The following is a 19,603-nucleotide window of genomic DNA, read 5'->3' on the forward strand; positions in this document are numbered from 1 at the left end:
AGTCACATCTTATAGGAGGAACTGATTCCCAGAGGAGTTAAACATTTTAGCCAACATTATTCAGTGCTCTGGGTTCTTCAAGTGGGACAGAAGGCTTCTGTCTTCTAGGCCAATATTTTTGCCCCAGGGCTAGAGGCTCAAGGATCATCTTTACTGAATGATGTTAAATATTCCAGCCAAGGGGCACCTGGGTGGCTCAGTCGGCTAAGCATCTATCTTCAGTTTAGGTCATGATCTCAGGGTCCTGGGATCAAGCCCTGCATCAGGCTCCTTGCTCAGCAGGGAGCCTGCCCCTCTCTCTCCTTCTGCCCCTCTCTCCCTCTCTTGCTCTCTCTCAAATAAATAAAAATTTTTTTAAAAAATTTCAGCCAACAACAAAAATATTCAAGATGAAACAAAATTAATTTTTTTTACTTAGGAACATAGTTCCTAGCTGAATTTCTTAGCCATTTATTTGATAAGGAGTTTTATTCAACGAATGCCATGTACTGTCAAGGTGAGCAAGATACAGTACTACCCAGCAATTGTCCATAATTTAATGAAGGGGCAGACATGAAATCAAACAAAATAATTATGTACAGGTATGCACAAAGATCTAGGGTGCTATAGAAATGTGTAAAGCACTAATTCTCAACTGGGAGTGAGTCCCACCCCCATACACCTAGCAGACATTTGGCAATAACTGGAGACAATTTGACTGTCATAACTAGGGAGGTGCTCCTGGCATCTGGTGAGCAGAGGCCAGAGATGCTGCTAAACATCCTAAAATTCATAGGACAGCCCCCTACAACAAAAACTTAGCCAGCTCAAAATGTCAACAGGGCTGAAGATGAGAAACTCTAGTACAGAGCCAGCAAAATATTTTCTACAACGGATGGGGGAGGGGATTAAAACTTGGTGAGGCTGGTTATGGAAGAGTTTACTAAAGAGATAATGATTGGGGTTGGGAGAGAGAGGATCTCCAGCAGAAGGGACAATGTTTGCAAACCCACAGACCCTGGCGTATTTGGGCAATCCCAAACACCAGAGGAATAGCTGTGGGCATTAAGACTGGACAGTGAGGCATTCAGTAGAAGATAGACATTCAATAAAATCTATTGAGTTAGAAGAATTACTGTAAGAAAATCTGCCTCCATGATGGCTCTTTATAAGTTGGTCACTCAGAAGCACAGTCTAGGTACAAATCTCTGTGAATTAAAACTGCTCAAGAAAGAAATGAGGCTTTTCTCATCTTGCTTCCTTAGGGCTAGTGTTTTCCAGGCATTTGTTACTGTCTCAGAAATAGAGTCGGGGCTGTTTCAATGGAATGTGAGCTCTGAGAGTGGAATAGCTCTCTATTAAAGCCACTTAGGTAGTATCTCAGTGCTGGGATCACAAGCAGAGATGATGTGGTTATTTCTCATGCATTAGGCTTACAAACAGATGATGTTTATTTCCGCTTTTATAGAGAAGCCCAACTCAGAATTGGGGATATGTCAATCTCAAGATTGGACTGCCACCTTAAATCTAAATGAGTTGCCTTCCCCCTCCCTCACAAAAAAAAAGGGTGGGTGGGTAGGCCATTCCAATCAGGGTTTCTCTTTCTCTTAAGCTAATGATGATCAAAGCAACTGACAAACTGCCACGGAATCTGGCAGACCTCACTCTGGCCTTGCTGTATCTCCCCAGCTCCTGAGCTTTTCTTCCTTCTGTCATGCTCTGAGCACATTCTTAGCAAACTACGAGGTCCCCGACTCCTGGTGTACAGCTACCCTGGGCTTGTTGTGCTGATCCAAGTGCCTGCATCTGCCCCCTGGTGGCCTGATGACAGAGCTTAATGGAGGTGAGTGACACTTCTCTAACTCAGCTCACTTTCTAGGCATAGGGTGGAAAACTGGAGCAAAGAAGGGGGTATGGATTTTAGAGCATGAAAGGAAATTCCGGAAATATTTAATTTGTGACAGCTTATAGCTGCTATACTCTCTTCGGGTATTGGAATAACTGAGAATTTATTTATTTTAGAGATTTATTTATTTTAGAGAGGGGGTGACAGGAAGGGACAGAGGGAGAGGGAGAGAGAACAGAGGTGGACATGAGGCTCAGTCCCACGACCCCAAGATCATGACCTGAGTGGAAATCAAGAGCTGGCTGCTTAACTGACTGATTCTCCCAGGTGTCCCTGGAATAACTGAGAACTTGATAAGACAGATTGGTAGGTAAGTAGTGATGCCCACCATAAACTTTTGAGAAAAATTAAACTAAATGCTATACAAAAATTTATTAACTAATCACCTTATTTTTTAATATTTTAAAGATTGTCTTATTTCAGTATGCATGGATCTGTTTCATCCTTTTTGAATATTAAGTCTATTATAGTTAACATACTGTGTTATATTAGTTTCAGGTGTATAATATAGTGATTCAACAATTCTATATATTACTCAGTGCTCATCAAGGTAAGTGTACTCTTAATTCCCCATCACCTATTTCACCCATCCTAATCACTTTATTTTAGGTTGAAAAAAATTATTATATATAACTTGGTTTGCCAGTTATGCTATCACATTTGATATTTTATATTTACAATAGAACTGATACTCACAGGAATTAAACATTTTTTTGTCTTCCAGCGAGTTATTTTTATCTTTAGCTGTATCTTACAAAATTGACTGAAGAACTAATCACTTTTTTTTTTTTACTACAGTGAAGTCTGGGGTTATTTATGCCTGTTAGAATTCTCAAAAGTTATAAATGGAATTAGCATTCACCAAGACATAATTTAAAATTTTTTTTTAATTCCAGTATAATTAACATACAGTGTTTTATTAGTTTCAGGTGTACAATATAGTGACATGACAATTCTAAACATTACTCAGGGCTTATTACAGTAAGTGTATTCTCAATCTCCTTTGCCTGTTACACTGATGCCCTCACCCACCACCCCTGCAGTAACCACCAATTTGTTCTCTATAGTTAAGATTCTGTTTCTTGGTTTGTGTCTTTTCTTTGTTCATTTGCGTTGTTTCTTAAATTCCACATATGGGTGAAATCATATGGTACTTTTCTTTCTCTGACTAGCTAATTTTGCTTAGCATTATACCCTCTAGAGCCACCCATGTTGCTGCAAATGGCAATATTTCATTCTTTTTTATGGCTAAGCAATATTCCATTGTGTATATGTACCACCCTTCTTTATCCATTCATCTATCGATGGATGCTTGGGCTGCTTCCATAACTTGGCTATTGTAAATAATGCTGCAATAAACACAGGTGTGCATGTATCCCTTCAAATTAGTGTTTTTGAATTCTTTGGGTAAGTGCCCAGTAGTAGAATAACTGGCTCATATGGTAGTTCTATGTCTAATTTTTTGAGGAACCTCTATACTGTTTTCCACAGTGGCTGTACCAGTTTGCATTCCCACCAACAGTGCACAAGGGCTCCTTTTCCTCCACATCCTCACCAACACTTGTTATTCCTTGTGTTTTTTATTTTAACCATTCTGACAGGTATGAAGTGGTATCTCACTGGGGTTTTGGGTTGCATTTCCGTGATGATTAATGATGTTGAACATCTTTTCATGTGTCTGTTGGCCATCTGTATATCTTTGGAGAAATGTCTATTCATGTCTTCTGCCCATTTTTAATTGGATTATTTGTTTTTGTTATAAAAACTATAGGAGTTGTGTAAGTTCTTCTTATATTTTGGATATTAACCCTTTATCGGACATGTCATTTGCAAATATCTTTTCCCATTCAGTAGGTTGTTTTTAGTTTTGTTGAGGAGTTAAACATTTTAAATTGAATTCCTTTAAGATCTCTTCAGAGCTAAAACAAAGGAAGTTATATTTGTCCAAACTAAGTGTTTTATTGATAGACAAAAGAAAATGTATATTTACAAAAAGAAAGCTGAAAAATACTAAAATTCATGAACAAGAAATTTTGACAGATAAGTCCTTATGTTCTGATTTATCATCATTTCCATCAGTTTCCACTTCTTATAAGGTTTAATTAAACATATATTAATCATTAAGATAAGGTTTTAATTTCTTCAGTTATGGAACCTTTAGATTTGCTCTTACTTTTCTGTCCTTAGTTGATGAAACAGAGTTATACGTATTTTGTTTATAATTTCTAGAGGGAAAAATAGACACTACTATCTATTACTACTATGTCTTATTATTATTGTCTATGCCTACTACACTGTTATTAAATAAGGTGAAGTTAGTAAAAGTAGACACTTTTCCATAATGGTAAAAAAAAATTGTTTGTGTAACAGTGAGCTTTCCATTATTTGAAATGTTCAGGCAGTGGCCAGGAAGGAGTGAATTAAATGACTTATGATCCCTTTTAACTCTGATAAGCTCAGATTAAGTGAACAAGTTCATAATCTTTCTTATAAGAGTGAAAGTGACAGGGCACACGAAGCAGGACTATATCTTCCTCTTGTGTTTGAGCTAGGTGTACCACATAATTTGTCTTCTATAGATGAATTGTATTTCTCTGCTCTTAGGTTTAATTCTTCAGAAATATGCCCATCAGAGTTTTTAAAAATTACTTTGAAGAAATAAAAGCTTTTTGAAAAGTAACAAATGCCCTTTAAAAAAACAACAAATCCCTTTAAATTTTTTACTAACCATGATTTCAAAAACTTCTCAGGAAAAAAAAAAACCTGGGAAAAATTAAGCATTTTTTCTTCAAATTTCCAATGACTTCATTGCTCTACTCCTTCCTTGCCTTTTTTCTGCTTTATGAGAATATACAAGGTGAGTGGAAGGAGATGGATGTGTTTTCTTAGAAGGTGACTGCTGCCAGCCAGGTGCTTTCTAAGGATGAATTCCTAGCCTGGACTTGAATTTCTCTCCTTCTACCTTCAGGTTTGACTTTCCCTAAGGACCTGGAGCTGGCAGTGGGTATGATTTCCTAAGATTTCCAGATAGAGAAATTTCAGAATCTCCTTTGTTTTCCAATTTTCAGAATCTCCTATATTTCCCCTCTAGAGTAGTGGGAAACTGTTCCAGCAATTTTGTCTCACAAGTTTGATCCATTTATTTTTTTTAAGACTTATTTATTTATTTATTTGAGAGAGAGAGAGAGACCAGGAGGGCGAGGAGGGGCACAGGAAGAGGAAGAAGGGGAAGCAGACTCCCTGCTGAGCAGGGAGCCTGATGTGGGGCTCGATCCCAGAACCCTGGAATCATGACCTGAGCAGAAGGCAGATGCTTAACCAACTGATCCACCCAGGCGCCCCACAAGCTTGATCCATTTAATAAATTCAATTGCACAAAACATTGATTGGCCCTCTGCTGACTCAATGACTGGGAAAATGGGCTTTGGGGTCAGATAATCAGTTCAAATCCAGGCTCTACCACTTAATTACCATGTGACCTGGCCAAGTTATTTAGCCTCTCTAAGATTCAATTTCCTTAAAAATGGCAGAATCATACCTATCTCATAAGGCTGTTATGAGGATTAAATGAAATAATGTGCACAAAACATTTTGTACAGTAAATGGTCAGTAAATATTAGTTAATATGATTAAACTAATATCTTGTTTTATAGAAGAGGTTATATTCTTGAAAGAGTAATTGGCAAAACCTCAATTGGCAAGATGAATTAACAATCAAATAACAAAAAATCATATAATGTCAACAATAACATTAAATATATTTTTTCATTTACAAAGTGTATGAGTCAGTGGTTTTTCACAATCATGAAGCTGTACAACCATCACCACTAATTCTAGAGTATTTTCATCGCCACAAAAAGAAATTCCATACCTATTAGCAATCACTCATTTCCATCTTGCCCCAGCCCTGGAAACCACTAGTTTACTTTAAATGTATTTTTAAAACATATTGAATAAAATTCCTAAATGGCATCCATTTCTAAAAGATACTGCATTCACTAGGACTAACAACTGGCTTTGGTAGGCAACATTTCTCTTAAAGTGCCAATTGGCTAGGTTCTCCAAGTTTTATCTTAATCAGAATGCATCTAATTTTAGATGCATTCCCAACAGGCTGATTGGCTTAAAATACAATATTTTCTTGTATTTGCATATTCCCTGAGAGGCATATTTTTCTCAGTTTGTTCTTCTAAGCACATATTGAGAGGATGAAGAATAGATTTTTTTTCTCTTTTTTTCCATAGAATTGCCCACTCAGCCTAGTGCAAAAAATGGAAGAATCTTTAAAAAAAACTTTTGGGGGTTATCTATTGGTTAATGGAACTTAAATGAATCATTGACATATGAAAGGATGGTAAATCAAAAATTTTCACTGTACAACAGAACCATGGGAGATAAAACTAGAAATAGGAATTTGTAACATGTAGAGAATTCTGAAATCTAGGGCCTTTTTAATAATAAAAAAAACCCCACACAACTTATTTTGGTAGGCTATGGAGAGCAAAAGAAGATTTTTGAGGCAGAGAAGGGTTAGCAATTATTATTTCTACTACTATTAACTAGACTTTGTAACTGACTAGATGATGGGAAAGGAAGAAGCAAACACCCAAAGATAACTCATATTTCAAAACTGGGATATTGATGGTGCAACACACAGAAATAGGGAAGTCAAAAGAAGGAACCGACTTAGGGAGAAAGATGAATTATGCTTCAGGCTTATTGAGTTTCAAGGATTCAGTCATGAGATCAAAGATGTGGGCTTAGAGATTCAGATTTGGGAGTCACCTCTATAGAGGTTGTACACAAAGTTGGGAATGAATGGCTCACTTGGGAAGAAGAGTATAGAGCTAGAAGAGAGCTGAAGATAGACCATGGTGATACACTTAAGAAAATGAGAAGAGGAAGAGAAACCAACCAAGGCATAGGAGTAGTCAGAGACAGAACTAGAACAGTATCATACCACAAGAGTCAAAGGAGAGAGACTCATAAGCAAGGAGAGTGAAGATTGAGAGTAAGTCATTAAATGAGTGTTTAGCAACTCCACGGCAAGATTTCAGAAAACAGTTTTTATAGTATGCTGAGGTAGAGGGTCTGTTACAAGAGCAGAGATTCAGACAAGTTATCTTAAGTAAGAGGTAACCACTTACCATGAGGATAAACATCCATTCCTCCAACTCATTTGTTGAGCCCCTACTATGACAAGGAATTGTGCTAGGCACCAGAATCCAAGAGTTAAAACAGTGCTGTGATTAATGTAACAGAGCCACTCTTCACATTTGTTTCTCTCTATTATTCTTGTCTTTACCAATTAACTTGACTCCATCCTACATCTGTATTTCTTCTAACTTCTATTTAAAATAAAGCTCCTAGGTTCTGTTTCCTTTAAAATTCTTCATGCCATGTCTTTTCATGTCCCAAATTCTACCTAATGGCTATCTACATGATTTGATTCAACTGTCAATTTCCTGATTCTTTTTCCAAAGTTAAATTCGAAAGAGGTTCTAGTTTGCCCAGATCATCTTTTTTTTATAATAGTATTTTTTATTATATTATATTAGTCACCATACAGTACATCCCTGGTTTTAGATGTAAAGTTCCGTGATTCATTAGTTGCATATAACACCCAGTGCACCATGCAATATGTGCCCTCCTTACTACCCCCCCATCCCCTCTGAAGCCCTCAGTTTGTTTCTCAGAGTCCATAGTCTCTCATGCTTCATTCCCCCTTCTGATTACCCCCTCTTTCTCTATCCCTTTCTTCTCCTACCGATCTTCCTACTTCTTATGTTCCATAGATGAGTGAAACCATATGATAATTGTCTTTCTCTGCTTGACTTATTTCACTTAGCATTATCTCCTCCAGTGCCGTCCATGTTGCAGCAAATGTTGAGAAATCGTTCTTTCTGATAGCTGAGCAATATTCCGTTGTATATATCGACCACATCTTCTTAATCCAGTCTTCTGTTGAAGGGCATCTTGGCTCCTTCCACGATTTAGCTATTGTGGACAATGCTGCTATGAACATTGGGGTGCATATGGCCCTTCTCTTCACTACGTCTCTATCTTGGGGTAAATACCCAGTAGTGCAATTGCTGGATCATAGGGTAGCTCAATTTTTAACTTTTTAAGGGACCTCCACACTGTTTTCCAGAGTGGCTGTACCAACTTGCATTCCCACCAACAATGTAGGAGGGATCCCCTTTCTCCACATCCTCTCCAGCAATTGTTGTTTCTTGCCTTGTCCATTTTTGCCATTCTAACTGGCGTAAGGTGGTATCTTAGTGTGGTTTTGATTTGAATTTCCCTGATGGCTAATGATTTTGAACATTTTTTCATGTGTCTGTTAGCCATTTGTATGTCTTCATTGGAAAAGTGTCTGTTCATATCTTCTGTCCATTTTTTGATTTATTTGTTTCTTGTGTATTGAGTGAGAAGTTCTTTGTAGATCTTGGACACCAGTCTTTTATCTGTAGTGTCATTTGCAAATATATTCTCCCATTCTGTGGGCTGCCTCTTACTTTTTTTGACTGTTTCCTTGGCTGTGCAGAAGCTTTTTATCTTGACGAAGTCCCACAAGTTCATTTTTTCTTTTGTTTCTCTTGCCTTTGGAGATGTGTCATGAAATAGGTTGCTGTGGCCAATGTCGTAGAGGTTGCTGCCTATGCTCTCCTCTAGGATTTTGATGGATTCCTGTCTCACATCGAGGTCTTTCATCCATTTGGAGTTTATCTCTGTGTATGGTGTGAGAGAGTGGTCAAGTTTCATTCTTTTGCATATAGCTATCCAATTTTCCCAGCACCATTTATTGAAGAGACTGTCTTTTTTCCACTGAATGTTTTTTCCTGCTTTATCAAAGATTAGTTGCCCAAAGAGCTGAGGGTCCATTTCTGGGTTTTTGTATTAGGTCACACCTTGGGTTGTTGAATGGGTCAGAAGCCCACCTGTATTTTATTCACCTGCGGCCTGGGAGAGAGAGGAAAGCCCACATGATGAATGTTGTCTTCCTTTTTTTTAAAGGTTTATTTATTTATTTTGAGATAGGAGAGTGAGAGAGAGTGAATATGAGCGTGAGTACAAGTGGGAGGGTCAGAGTAAGAGGGAGAGAGAATCTGAGGCAGACTCTGTGCTGAGCACACAGCCCAATTTAGGGCTCGATCTCACTACACTGGGATCACGACCTGAGCTGAAAGCAAGAGTCAGATGTTTAACCAACTGTGCCACCCCAAGTGCCCCATGAATGTAGTCTTGACCTTTAGCATGGACTGTGCAAATGACCGCAACTATGATGAACACATCTAGTAGGTATTGGGATGAATCTTGGTTTTAAAAATCCAGGTGTGATAATGAATCATTGAGCCTTGCATCGAAAACCGGGGATGTACTGTATGGTGACTAACATAATATAATAAAAAATCATTATAAAAAAAATCCAGGTGTGAAAAGAATAGTGCATAGCCTTTTCTGTAACAGTGCTTAAAACTGACTTTGAGTCCCCATTCCTATAGGCTGGAAAGAAATTCAACTTGTAATCATTGAGGAGAGGCATCCACACTGATTACTGCTGAAAGCACATTACCAAATCTGGTCAAGATGGTGTATGAAGGACATATTGAAATATCTCTATAACCCGCTCCCCCCAAACACATAGAAATGTTGGATAAAGTGTCAAAAACAATTTAAGCTTTGGTTTTCAAATGGTAGAATAAAAATAGTGGTTTTATTTCTTCTTCTCTCAGAAATTTATCCTTGTTTAACTCAAAACTACAAGGAGAATGAAAACTAGACAAACTCTACTTGCAATATAACTAGAGACATCCGTAAGCCTGGATTACAACCCTATGAAGAAGGACTGCCATACCAATATAGTGAAAGTCAAACAGGAATGTGATAATGGATGCTTAGGGATGCAGATTTTATACAAAGCAAGAGTGACATTTCTCCAACAGAAGTGCCCCAAGACCTGCAAACACTTATACAGAACAATGAAAACAGGCAAGCAAGCTAAAGCAGGAGCTTTCATGTACCCATGTCACCAAAGATTTGAGACATAGGGAAAGTAAAGGTGAACAAGGACAAACAAGCTATATTTGTGGAAGCAGTCTGTTGACGAGGAAGAGTGGAAGAGATGGACTACATTGTAAGCAGCCCTGCAGTACTGATCATGGGGAAAACTAAGGTCTATAAGAACTCATATACACATTGTTTCATAAAGCAAATAGCCTCAAATATGGCCCTGTCTCCATCCTCTTGTAAATTTCTTATAAAAAGTTGATTCAGGAAGAACTCACTTCATTCAAAGATGTTTAAAGAAACAAAAAATAAACAGCATCTATAAAAAAGAGTGGGATAAAATGTCCAGAGCAAAGCACAGACAGCTAGAAAAGGTAGTTAGAAAATAAGGAAAAGAAATTAAGAGGACAGGAGGCTGAGTAAGAAGCTCTGATGTTTGTCTGATGGGAGTTATAGAAAAAGAGACTGGAGAGAATGGTGGAGAGGTAATATTCAAAGAGAAAATGGCTATGTTAGATCCAAGCAGGCAAGATCCAGGTTTGGGGAGATCAGGTGTCAGGGATAGTGAACATAGGTGGTATGCAAGATTAGGGACCCAAGGTCTAGGGACACAGGCCAAAGCACCTGGACAGAAACAGATGAAAATCTAGGTATGGGAAGAGAGCAACAAAAATAGACATCAATGAGATTGGAATTTGATGATGAGTTAAATAATTTTTAGCCATGTTCCCCTGGCTAGAATAGATGTGCATATGAGTGGAACTAAGTTCATAGATAGAGGCAAATACAAACTTCTCCCTGGGAATGGGGGGCTAAGAATGAGAAATAAAGCAGTTCTGGATACTCAAAATTTCGAGGGGAATGTACAGCAGATGAAGAGAACTCTGGTCTTAGAATTCTTTGGATTAGCTTGATTCTATTAGTAACTTGAGTATCAGAACAAGTTCTGAGTTCTAGTTTCCCTTTCAAGAGCATGAGACATAATCCATGAACCACTCCTCAAGGATTCTGCCTCAGAATATATGTTCTGTCTATATTTAAGTTTTTCTTTCTTCAGAGGACATAATATTCAAGTTGAGAAATACTATATGTACATTTAATATTTCTCCCCCTCATATTAATCTTCCTCACTTTTTGCCTGCCTAAGATATGTTCTTTCAAGTCCCATCTTAGAGATCCTAGATGTTTCTCTTGACCATACACACTAATCAAGTGTCAGGGACCTATCCATTATGCTCCCTTAAAACATTCTTATCTCCATCATACAAATTATTTTCCTACTTTGAGGAGGTCTCACCTCAGTCCCCATTTTTTTGCTCCTGGATCACAGCCTTTCAGCTTTAGCATTTATTTAGGAAAAGTGTATGAATACACAGAGATGGCCATGGTATATGCTGGGAGCAATGGGTGCTCACATTTGAAAGTATGGGTGAGCAAGGTCATTTTAGGAATTCTGGTAGGAAACCTTTTAGAAAGCAGAACCTAGAATCCTGAAATCTGAGCAGTCAATAGTTAGGTGAGACAAGCCCCACTGGGCCCCTGAAACTCCAGGAATTCAATTCTGGTAAGGATATAGCTTGTTAGATAAAACTATAGCACCTCCTTGCTGATTTCAGTGCACAGACAAGCCCAACCCATAGCTGGTACTTAGATGACATAGGATAAAGGTGAATGGAATGGGACAGAAGGGCAGTACCACCCCTAGACCTGGGCAATGGCGAGGGGGCTCTTTCCTGGGCCTGTGCTTTGAGGCTCCTAGTCTGAGCCTCTTTCAGCTATGTTCCTCTTCATAAGACAAGGAGTCCATGAGACTAAGGAACGTGTACTCTCTCCTACTTTGAATCACATGCCATGTATCCAGGTCTCTAAAATTCTCTGCCCAAAAGATTCTGAGCCCACTGCTATGGCCTCTGTAGCTCCCAGCTGTGTGCTCAAAGGGTAGCTTTGTGCAGGTGTGCCTGTGTGTGTGTGTGTGTGTGTGTGTGTGTGTGTGTGTGTGTGAAGCTTGGTTGGGTGGACTCGGTTTTCCACATACGTGATTATGAGGTATATGGGACAGGGTAAGGAGTCTGGGAAGTGAAAAGAAGAATGGGCTAGGGGCTTCTAGTTGTACTTTATCCTGACCCACAAATGTTAGTGGAGACTCAGATGTGAGCAGCTTATAGGCAGAGCCTCTCTCTATTTTACTCATTTTCATTCCCCAGCGAGTATAGGCATTAGAACAAAGCTAGCGTTATTGAATGCTTACTTGTTCAGACTCTTAGGTATTGAGATCAAAGCCACTTCTGATGGCTACACATCAAACAGTAGCCATAATACAGTACTATTCAAAGAAGGATACTGTTCAGTATAAGAATTTTGGCTCTGGAGTCAGATATGGCTTCAGTTTTTTTAAATTGTGGTAAAATTTACAAAAAATTAACAATCTTAAAATGTACATACAATTCAGTGATTGATATTTAGCACATTCCCAATATTGTGTAACCATCACCTCTATTTAGTTCCAAAATATTTTTATGATCTCAAAAGAAACCCCATACCTGTTAACCTGTCACTCCCCATTTCTCCCTCCCTCCAGCCTTTGGCAACAACTAATTTGTTTTCTGTCTCTATTTATTTACCTTTTCTGGATTTTTTAAAAAAGATTTTATTTATTTATTTGAGAGAGAGAAAGAGCATGAGAGAGCACACGTCGGGTGGGGGGGCAGAGGGAGAGGGGGAAGCAGGCTCCCCGCTGAGCAGGGAGCCCAATGTGGGGCTCAATCCCAGGACTCTGGGATCATGACCTCAGCAGAAGGCAGATGCTTAATCAACTGAGCTACCCAGGCACCCCATAACTTTTCTGGATATTCATACAAATGAAATAATATATGTGACCTTTTGTGCCTCAAAACCAATGTTTTTGAGGTTCATCTATGTTGTAGCATATATCAGTACTTCATTCCTTTCTATGATGGAATATCTTTCATTTCATGGATATGCCACAATTTGTTTATTCATTTATCGGCTGATGAACATTTGGGTTGTTTCCACCTGAGGCAAATGTGAATAGTGCTGCTGTTAATATCCATAAACAAGTTTTTGTTTGAATACCTGTTTTTAATTCTTTTGGGTATATGCCTAGTTGTGGAATAGTTGGCTAGATGTTAATTCTATGTCTAACGCTTCAGGCAACTGCCTAACTGTTTTCCACAGTGGCTGTACCATCTTATATTTTCAACAGCAATGTACGAGGGTTCCAATTTCTCCACATCCCCACCAATATTTGTTATTTTCTATTAAAAAAATTATAACAATCCTAGTTGGTGTGAACCAATCATTGTGGTTTTTATGTGCATTTCCTTAATGATGTTGAGCATCTTTCACGTGCTTGTTGACTGTCTATCAGTATTCCTTGGAGAAATGTCTATTTAAGTTCTTTGCTCATTTTTAAATTGAGTGTTTGTCTTTTTGCTGTTGAGTTGTTAGAGTTCTTTATATATCCTGGATATTTGACCTTTATCAGGTATAGGCTTTACAAATATTTTTGTCCAGTCTTTGAGTTGCCTTTTCATTCTCTTGTGGAAAAAAACCCCTAAAATTAGTTTATTTTCTTGTGATAATCTTTATCTGGCTTTAGTATCAGGACAATGTTGGCCTCACAGAATGAGTTAGGAAGTGCTCCCTCCTATATTATTTTCTGAAAGAGTTTGAGGACCAATTTTAATTCTTTAAATGTTTTGTAGAATTCACCAGTAAGGACATCTGGTCCTAGGCTTTTCTTTATTGGTAGGTTCTTGATTACTAATCTCTTGTTATAGGTCTATTCAGATTTACTATTTTTTCTTGAGTCCGTTTTGGTAGTTTATGTTTTTAGGGATTTTTCCGTTGCATCTAGGTTATCCAATTTGTTGGCATACAATTGTTTATAGTGTTCTCTTATAATCCTTTTTTAGTTCTAAGGCCTGTAGTAATGTCCCTACTTTCATTTCTGATTTTAATAATTTCAGTCTTCTCTCTCCTTTTTAAAATCATTAGTCTTGTTAAAGGTTTGTCAATTTTGTGGATGTTTTTCAAAGAATCAACTTTTAGGGGCGCCTGGGTGGCACAGCGGTTAAGCGTCTGCCTTTGGCTCAGGGCGTGATCCCGGAGATCTGGGATAGAGCCCCACATCAGGCTCTTCTGCTATGAGCCTGCTTCTTCCTCTCCCACTCTCCCTGCTTGTGTTCCCTCTCTCACTGGCTGTCTCTATCTCTGTCGAATAAATAAATAAAAAAATATAAAAAAATCTTTAAAAAAAAAGAATCAACTTTTGGTTTCGTTAATTTTTCTCTATTGTTTTCTATTCTCTATTCCATTTATCTCCACTCTAACCATGTTGTCCTTCTTTCTGCTAGCTTTGGATTTAGCCTGCTCTTTTGTTTTTGTTTTGTTTTTTTAATGTAGAGAGTTAGGTCATTGATTTGTGGTCTTTGTTTTTTAAATGTAGGTGTTTATCACTATAAATTTAGCTGTGAGTACTGCTTTCACCACATGCCATAAGTTTTGTCTTAATATTTGCAATAATATTTTGTCTAATATTAGTAAAGCCGCTCCCTCTCTCTTTTGGTAACTATTTGTATGGAATATATTTTCCCACCCTTTATACTTTTAATCTATTTGTATCTTTGCATCTAAAGTGAGTCTCCTGCAGACAGCATATAGTTGGATCTTGTTTCTTTTATCCATTCTCCCAAGTTCTTTTTTTTAAAAGATTTTATTTATTTATTTGACAGAGAGAGAGACAGCCGGTGAGAGAGGGAACACAAGCAGGGGGAGTGGGAGAGGAAGAAGTAGGCTCCCAGTGAAGCAGGGAGCCCAATGTGGGGCTCGATCCCAGGACCCCGGGATCACGCCCTGAGCCGAAGGCAGACGCTTAACGACTGAGCCATTCAGGCACCCCCCATTCTCCCAAGTTCTGTCTCTTAATCAGAATTTAAGATATTTGCTTATAAAGTAATGACTAATTATAGAAAGATGCATTTTACCATTTTGCTATTCAATTTCCACATGTGGTATCTTCTTTTTTTCTAAACTCCTCTATTACTGCATTCAAACTGATCTTTTCTTAGTGAGCCATTTTGGTTCCCTTTTCATTTCTTTTTCTATGTATTATTTAGTACTTTTTCTTAGAGGTTACCCAGGGAGTTACAAATAATATCTAAAATTCCAAACAATCAAGTGTAGACTGATACGAACTTAGTTTCAATAGTATAGAGAAACTCTATTCCTTGTCAGCTCCATTTCCCCCTTTATTTTGTTATTGTCACAAATTACATCTTTATATATTGTGTGCCCGTTAACATATGCTTATAATTATTGTATTATATATTTTTCTTTTAAATCATATGAAAAAAAGTTAAAAATAAAAATCTGCAAAAATATTGGCTTTTATATTTACCTATGCAGCTGCCTTCACCATTGTTTTTCATTTCTTCATATAGCTTTGAATTACTTCTCAGTGTCCTTTTATTATAGCCTGAAGGACTGACTCCCTTTAGTGTTTCTTGCAGAGTAGGAACTACTAGTGTTGACCTTCATCAGTTTTTGTTTATTTGGGGATGCCTTAACCCCTCTTGCAGTTTTGAAGGATAGTTTTGATGGATATAGTAATCTTAGCTGACAGTTTTCTTTCTTCTATACTTTAAATATGTCATCCCATTGCCTTCTTTTATTTTTAAGATTTTATTTATTTATTCGACAGAGATAGAGACAGCCAGCAAGAGAGGGAACACAAGCAGGGGGAGTGGGAGAGGAAGAAGCAGGCTCATAGCGGAGGAGCCTGACGTGGGGCTCAATCCCATAATGCTGGGATCACACCCTGAGCCGAAGGCAGATGCTTAACCGCTGTGCCACCCAGGCACCCCCATCCCATTGCCTTCTTGCCTCCATGTTTTCTGAGGAGAAATCAGCTATAAATTTTGTTGAGGATCTCTTGTACATGATGTATTGCTTCTCTCTTGCTGCTTTTAAGATTCTGTCTTTGTCATCTGACCATTTGACTATAATGTGTTTTGGTGTGGGTCTCTTTGAATTTATCCTGCTTGGAGTTTGTTGAATTTCTTGGATGTATAGATTCATGTCTTTCATCATATTTGAGAAGTTTTCAGCCATTATTTCTTCAAATATTTTTTCTTCACTTCTTTTTTTCTTCTCTTTTACTGGGACTCCCATTATGTATATGTTGGTATTCTTGATAGTGTCTCACAGGTCTCTTAGGCTCTGTTTGTATTTGTTCATTCTTTTCTCTTTATGCTCTCCAGTGAATTTTTTTAATTTCAGTATTGTACTTTCCATTTCCAAATTTTCTATTTGGTTCTTTTTTATAATTTCTATCTCTTTATTGATATTCTTTATTTGGTGAGATATTGTACACCTGACTTTCTTTAGTTCTTTGTCGATGGCTCCTTTAGCTGTTTAAGCATATTTAATATGGATGGTTTAAGGTCTTTGTCTAGTTTGTCCTTGGGTTCCCTTAAGGACAGTATCAATTGGGTTGGTTTTTTGTTTTGTTTTGTTTTTTTCTGTGAATGGGCCATACTCTCTTGTTTCTTTGCATGCCTTTTTTGTTTAAAATTGGATATTCTGAATATTTTAATGTGGCAACTCTGGAAATCAGATTTTCCCCTTCCCTGGTATTTGTTGTTGCTGCTTGTTGGGGGTTGTTGTTTTTTGCTTGTTTCTTTCTTTCTATCTTTTTTTTTTAACAGATTTTCTTTATTTATTTGAGAGACAGAGAGAGCGAGCACGAGCAGGTTGAGGGGCAGAGGGAGAAGAAGAATCCCTGCCAAGCAGGCAGCCCAATGCAGGACTCAATCCCAGGACTCAGAATCATGACCTGAGCTGAAGGCAGACGCTTAACTGACTGAACCGCTCAGGCACCCTGCTTAATAACTTTTCTAAACTACTTTTTTTAAGTGTGTTATTTTTGTCACATGTGGCCACTGAAACCTGTTTTCCATGAGATTAATGGTCAGCTAGCAGTTTGACGGAGTTTCCTTAAATGCTTGGAGCCAAGAAGAGAATTAAAAAAAAAAAAGGAAAAGTACTCTTCTAATCTTTTCTAATTGGCTCTGTGATGGGGCACTCCTTGAACACTTAGCCAGGCCACTTAAAACTCTGCTGTGGCCTTTACTTCCTGCTCACATGCACCCTGAAGGTCAGTAAGAGGTGAAAACTTAGGGTCTTCTCAGGCTGTTTATGAGCAGGTATCCAGACCTGGGCATGCACATGGGCTTCTTGATTCCTTGCCATACATGGGAGCTTTTAAAAGCTCTTATTCCCCATGTATCTTATTTTTCAACTTCTTCCTTCCTAGGCATTTAAGTCTATTTCTTGTCCTAACTATCCTCTCTTCCCAACGGCTGCTGTCTCCTAACCTTTTGCCTTTACATACCTTCAGCAAATGCATCCCAGGAAGCTGTCTCAGCCCTGGGAACTCTGAGTTGGGCAAAAGAAAGGCAAGCCCTTGTTCTGGTCCTCAAGGGAGCCACCAGACAGAACAGAACACACCACAGTTCTTTGAGAATAAGGTCCATACTCCCTCTGGCACTAGCAAACTGCACCTACTGCAACCTACAATTTAGGGAGTGAAAAATGTAGATGAATGATTTAAAATGCTACAAGTATACTCTCACTACCATGTGGCAGCTTCTTCCTTAAGTTTTCCCTTGGTTGTTATAAGTTTTTGACTAGATCCCAAAGTTCTGCAAAAGTTAATTCTCACAGTTTTGCAAATTTAATAGTTGTTTTTGTGGAGTTCTCCCTGAAATTCCCTATTCTGCCCTTATTAGTATGTCAGTCCTAGATTCAGTTTTTTCAATCTTCTGCATTTATCACTTAAAATTAAAATTTAGAGATTAAGCATATTTAGTTTAGGTGAGGAAATAAAATGAATCTAGCAGCCGCTAAAGGCCCATTTCAATGTTACCTTGTAGAAAAGTATGCAATGGTTACCATTTCAAACAATAGGAAGGACTGGGCTCCTTTTTCAGTTTAATCCTTTTCCTGACTACTCTTGTTTCATTGATTGATGTTCTTTAAAAAAAAAAGATTTTGTTTTTTTTTATTTGACAGAGAGAGCGAGAGAGCACAAGCAGGGGGAGCAGCAGAGGGAGAGGGAGAAGCAGGCTCCCCGCTGAGCAGGAGCTCAATGCGGGGCTCAATCCCAGGACCCTGGGATCATGACCTGAGCTGAAGGCAGACACTTTACAGACTGAGCTATCCAGGCGCCCCTCATTGATTGATGTTCTTAAAGTACTGTCTGGAGCCTCTGTTGGCTTCCAAAACCAAAATTGCAAAAGTGTTCAGAACTACAGAGAAATAATTTTTCTCCTAAGTACTCTTCTCAAAATGAGGGGTTGGAAATACTAGGTAATTATAGTATCTGCTTAGTTCACTGACTTTGGACTTGGGCACCTGAGTCTATCTAGAATAAATAAGAGCAGATCTGCTAGCTCAAAATAACTGATCAATAGTAAAAAGTCTGGATTATGGAAATCAATCAGAATCTGGGTCCCAATTGGCCCATTGGAAAAGAACCTTGGCTAGACTTCTCTCTTCTTTTCCTCTTCATTTCTTTTCTTTTTCTTTTTTTTTTTCTGTTTTTTACAACTTCCTCTTGGGTAGCCTTATACATAGACAAAGGTGGTCATGTAAGTGATATGATTAGAGCAGAACCAGGAAAGCAACATCTAAAAGAAATTTTATATACTCAAGTCTGAAATTCTGTGATTTAAAATGTATTACTTGGGATTGGAGAGGAAGATCACAGAGTAGGAAGATCCTAAGCTCACCTCCTCCCATGGACATACCAAGCCCACAAGCACATATAGAGCAACTCTCCCAGAGAATGACCTGGAGACTAGTAGAACAGCTCTTCCGCAGCCAAAGATATAATGAAAAAGCCACATTGAGAAAGGCAGGAGGGGCAGTGACACAGTCTGGTTGGAAACCAAATGTTGGTGTGGTAACCCACAAGGGAGAAGGATATCACAGGCACCAAGGTCCTCCCTGAGAAGTGAGGGGTTCAAGCCCCATATCAGGTACTCTCTGCCTGGGGATCTGCACTGGGAAGATGAGTCCTCATAACACCTGGCTTTGATAATCAGTGGGGCTTAAATCTGGGATTGCTGGAGAGCTATAGGAAACAAAAACTCTACTCTTAAAGGGCCCACAAACAATCTCTCTTGCTCCCAGACTCAGCACAGAGATAGTCATTTGAAAAGCATCTGGAGTATAGGTGAAAGGTATTTATTAACTAATATTAGGTGTGTGCTCTCAGGGCAAGGATCTGTAGGAACTTCCTCCAGGAAGTATGGCAGGCATCATTTTTCTTGTCCTCTTTCAGCATAGTTGGACTGATGCTGGCAGATAACAGTTCTAACACTCTCCATGCACCTTGCTAGCACTGATTTCCCAGCCCCAGTGCTCCCCTGCAGGCCCACCATAACCATTCTGACTCATCAAGTGTTCTGCCAAAGTGGTTGCCCCCCAACCACCACACCAAGTGGGCCACTTCAGCTGGGAGCAGTGCCTTGAAAAGTGACTCCTGGGGGCACCTGGGTGATTCAATCAGTTAAATGTCTGCCTTCAGCCAGTGTTATGATCCCAGGATCCTGGAATTGAGCCCCACATCAGGATCCCTAGTTGGCAGGGAGTCTGATTCTCCCTTTCCCTCTGTCCCTCCCT

This window comes from Ursus americanus, chromosome 36 (assembly GCF_024610735.1).
Source record: "Ursus americanus isolate L20-20 chromosome 36, mUrsAme1.1.p, whole genome shotgun sequence".
NCBI lineage: Eukaryota > Metazoa > Chordata > Mammalia > Carnivora > Ursidae > Ursus > Ursus americanus.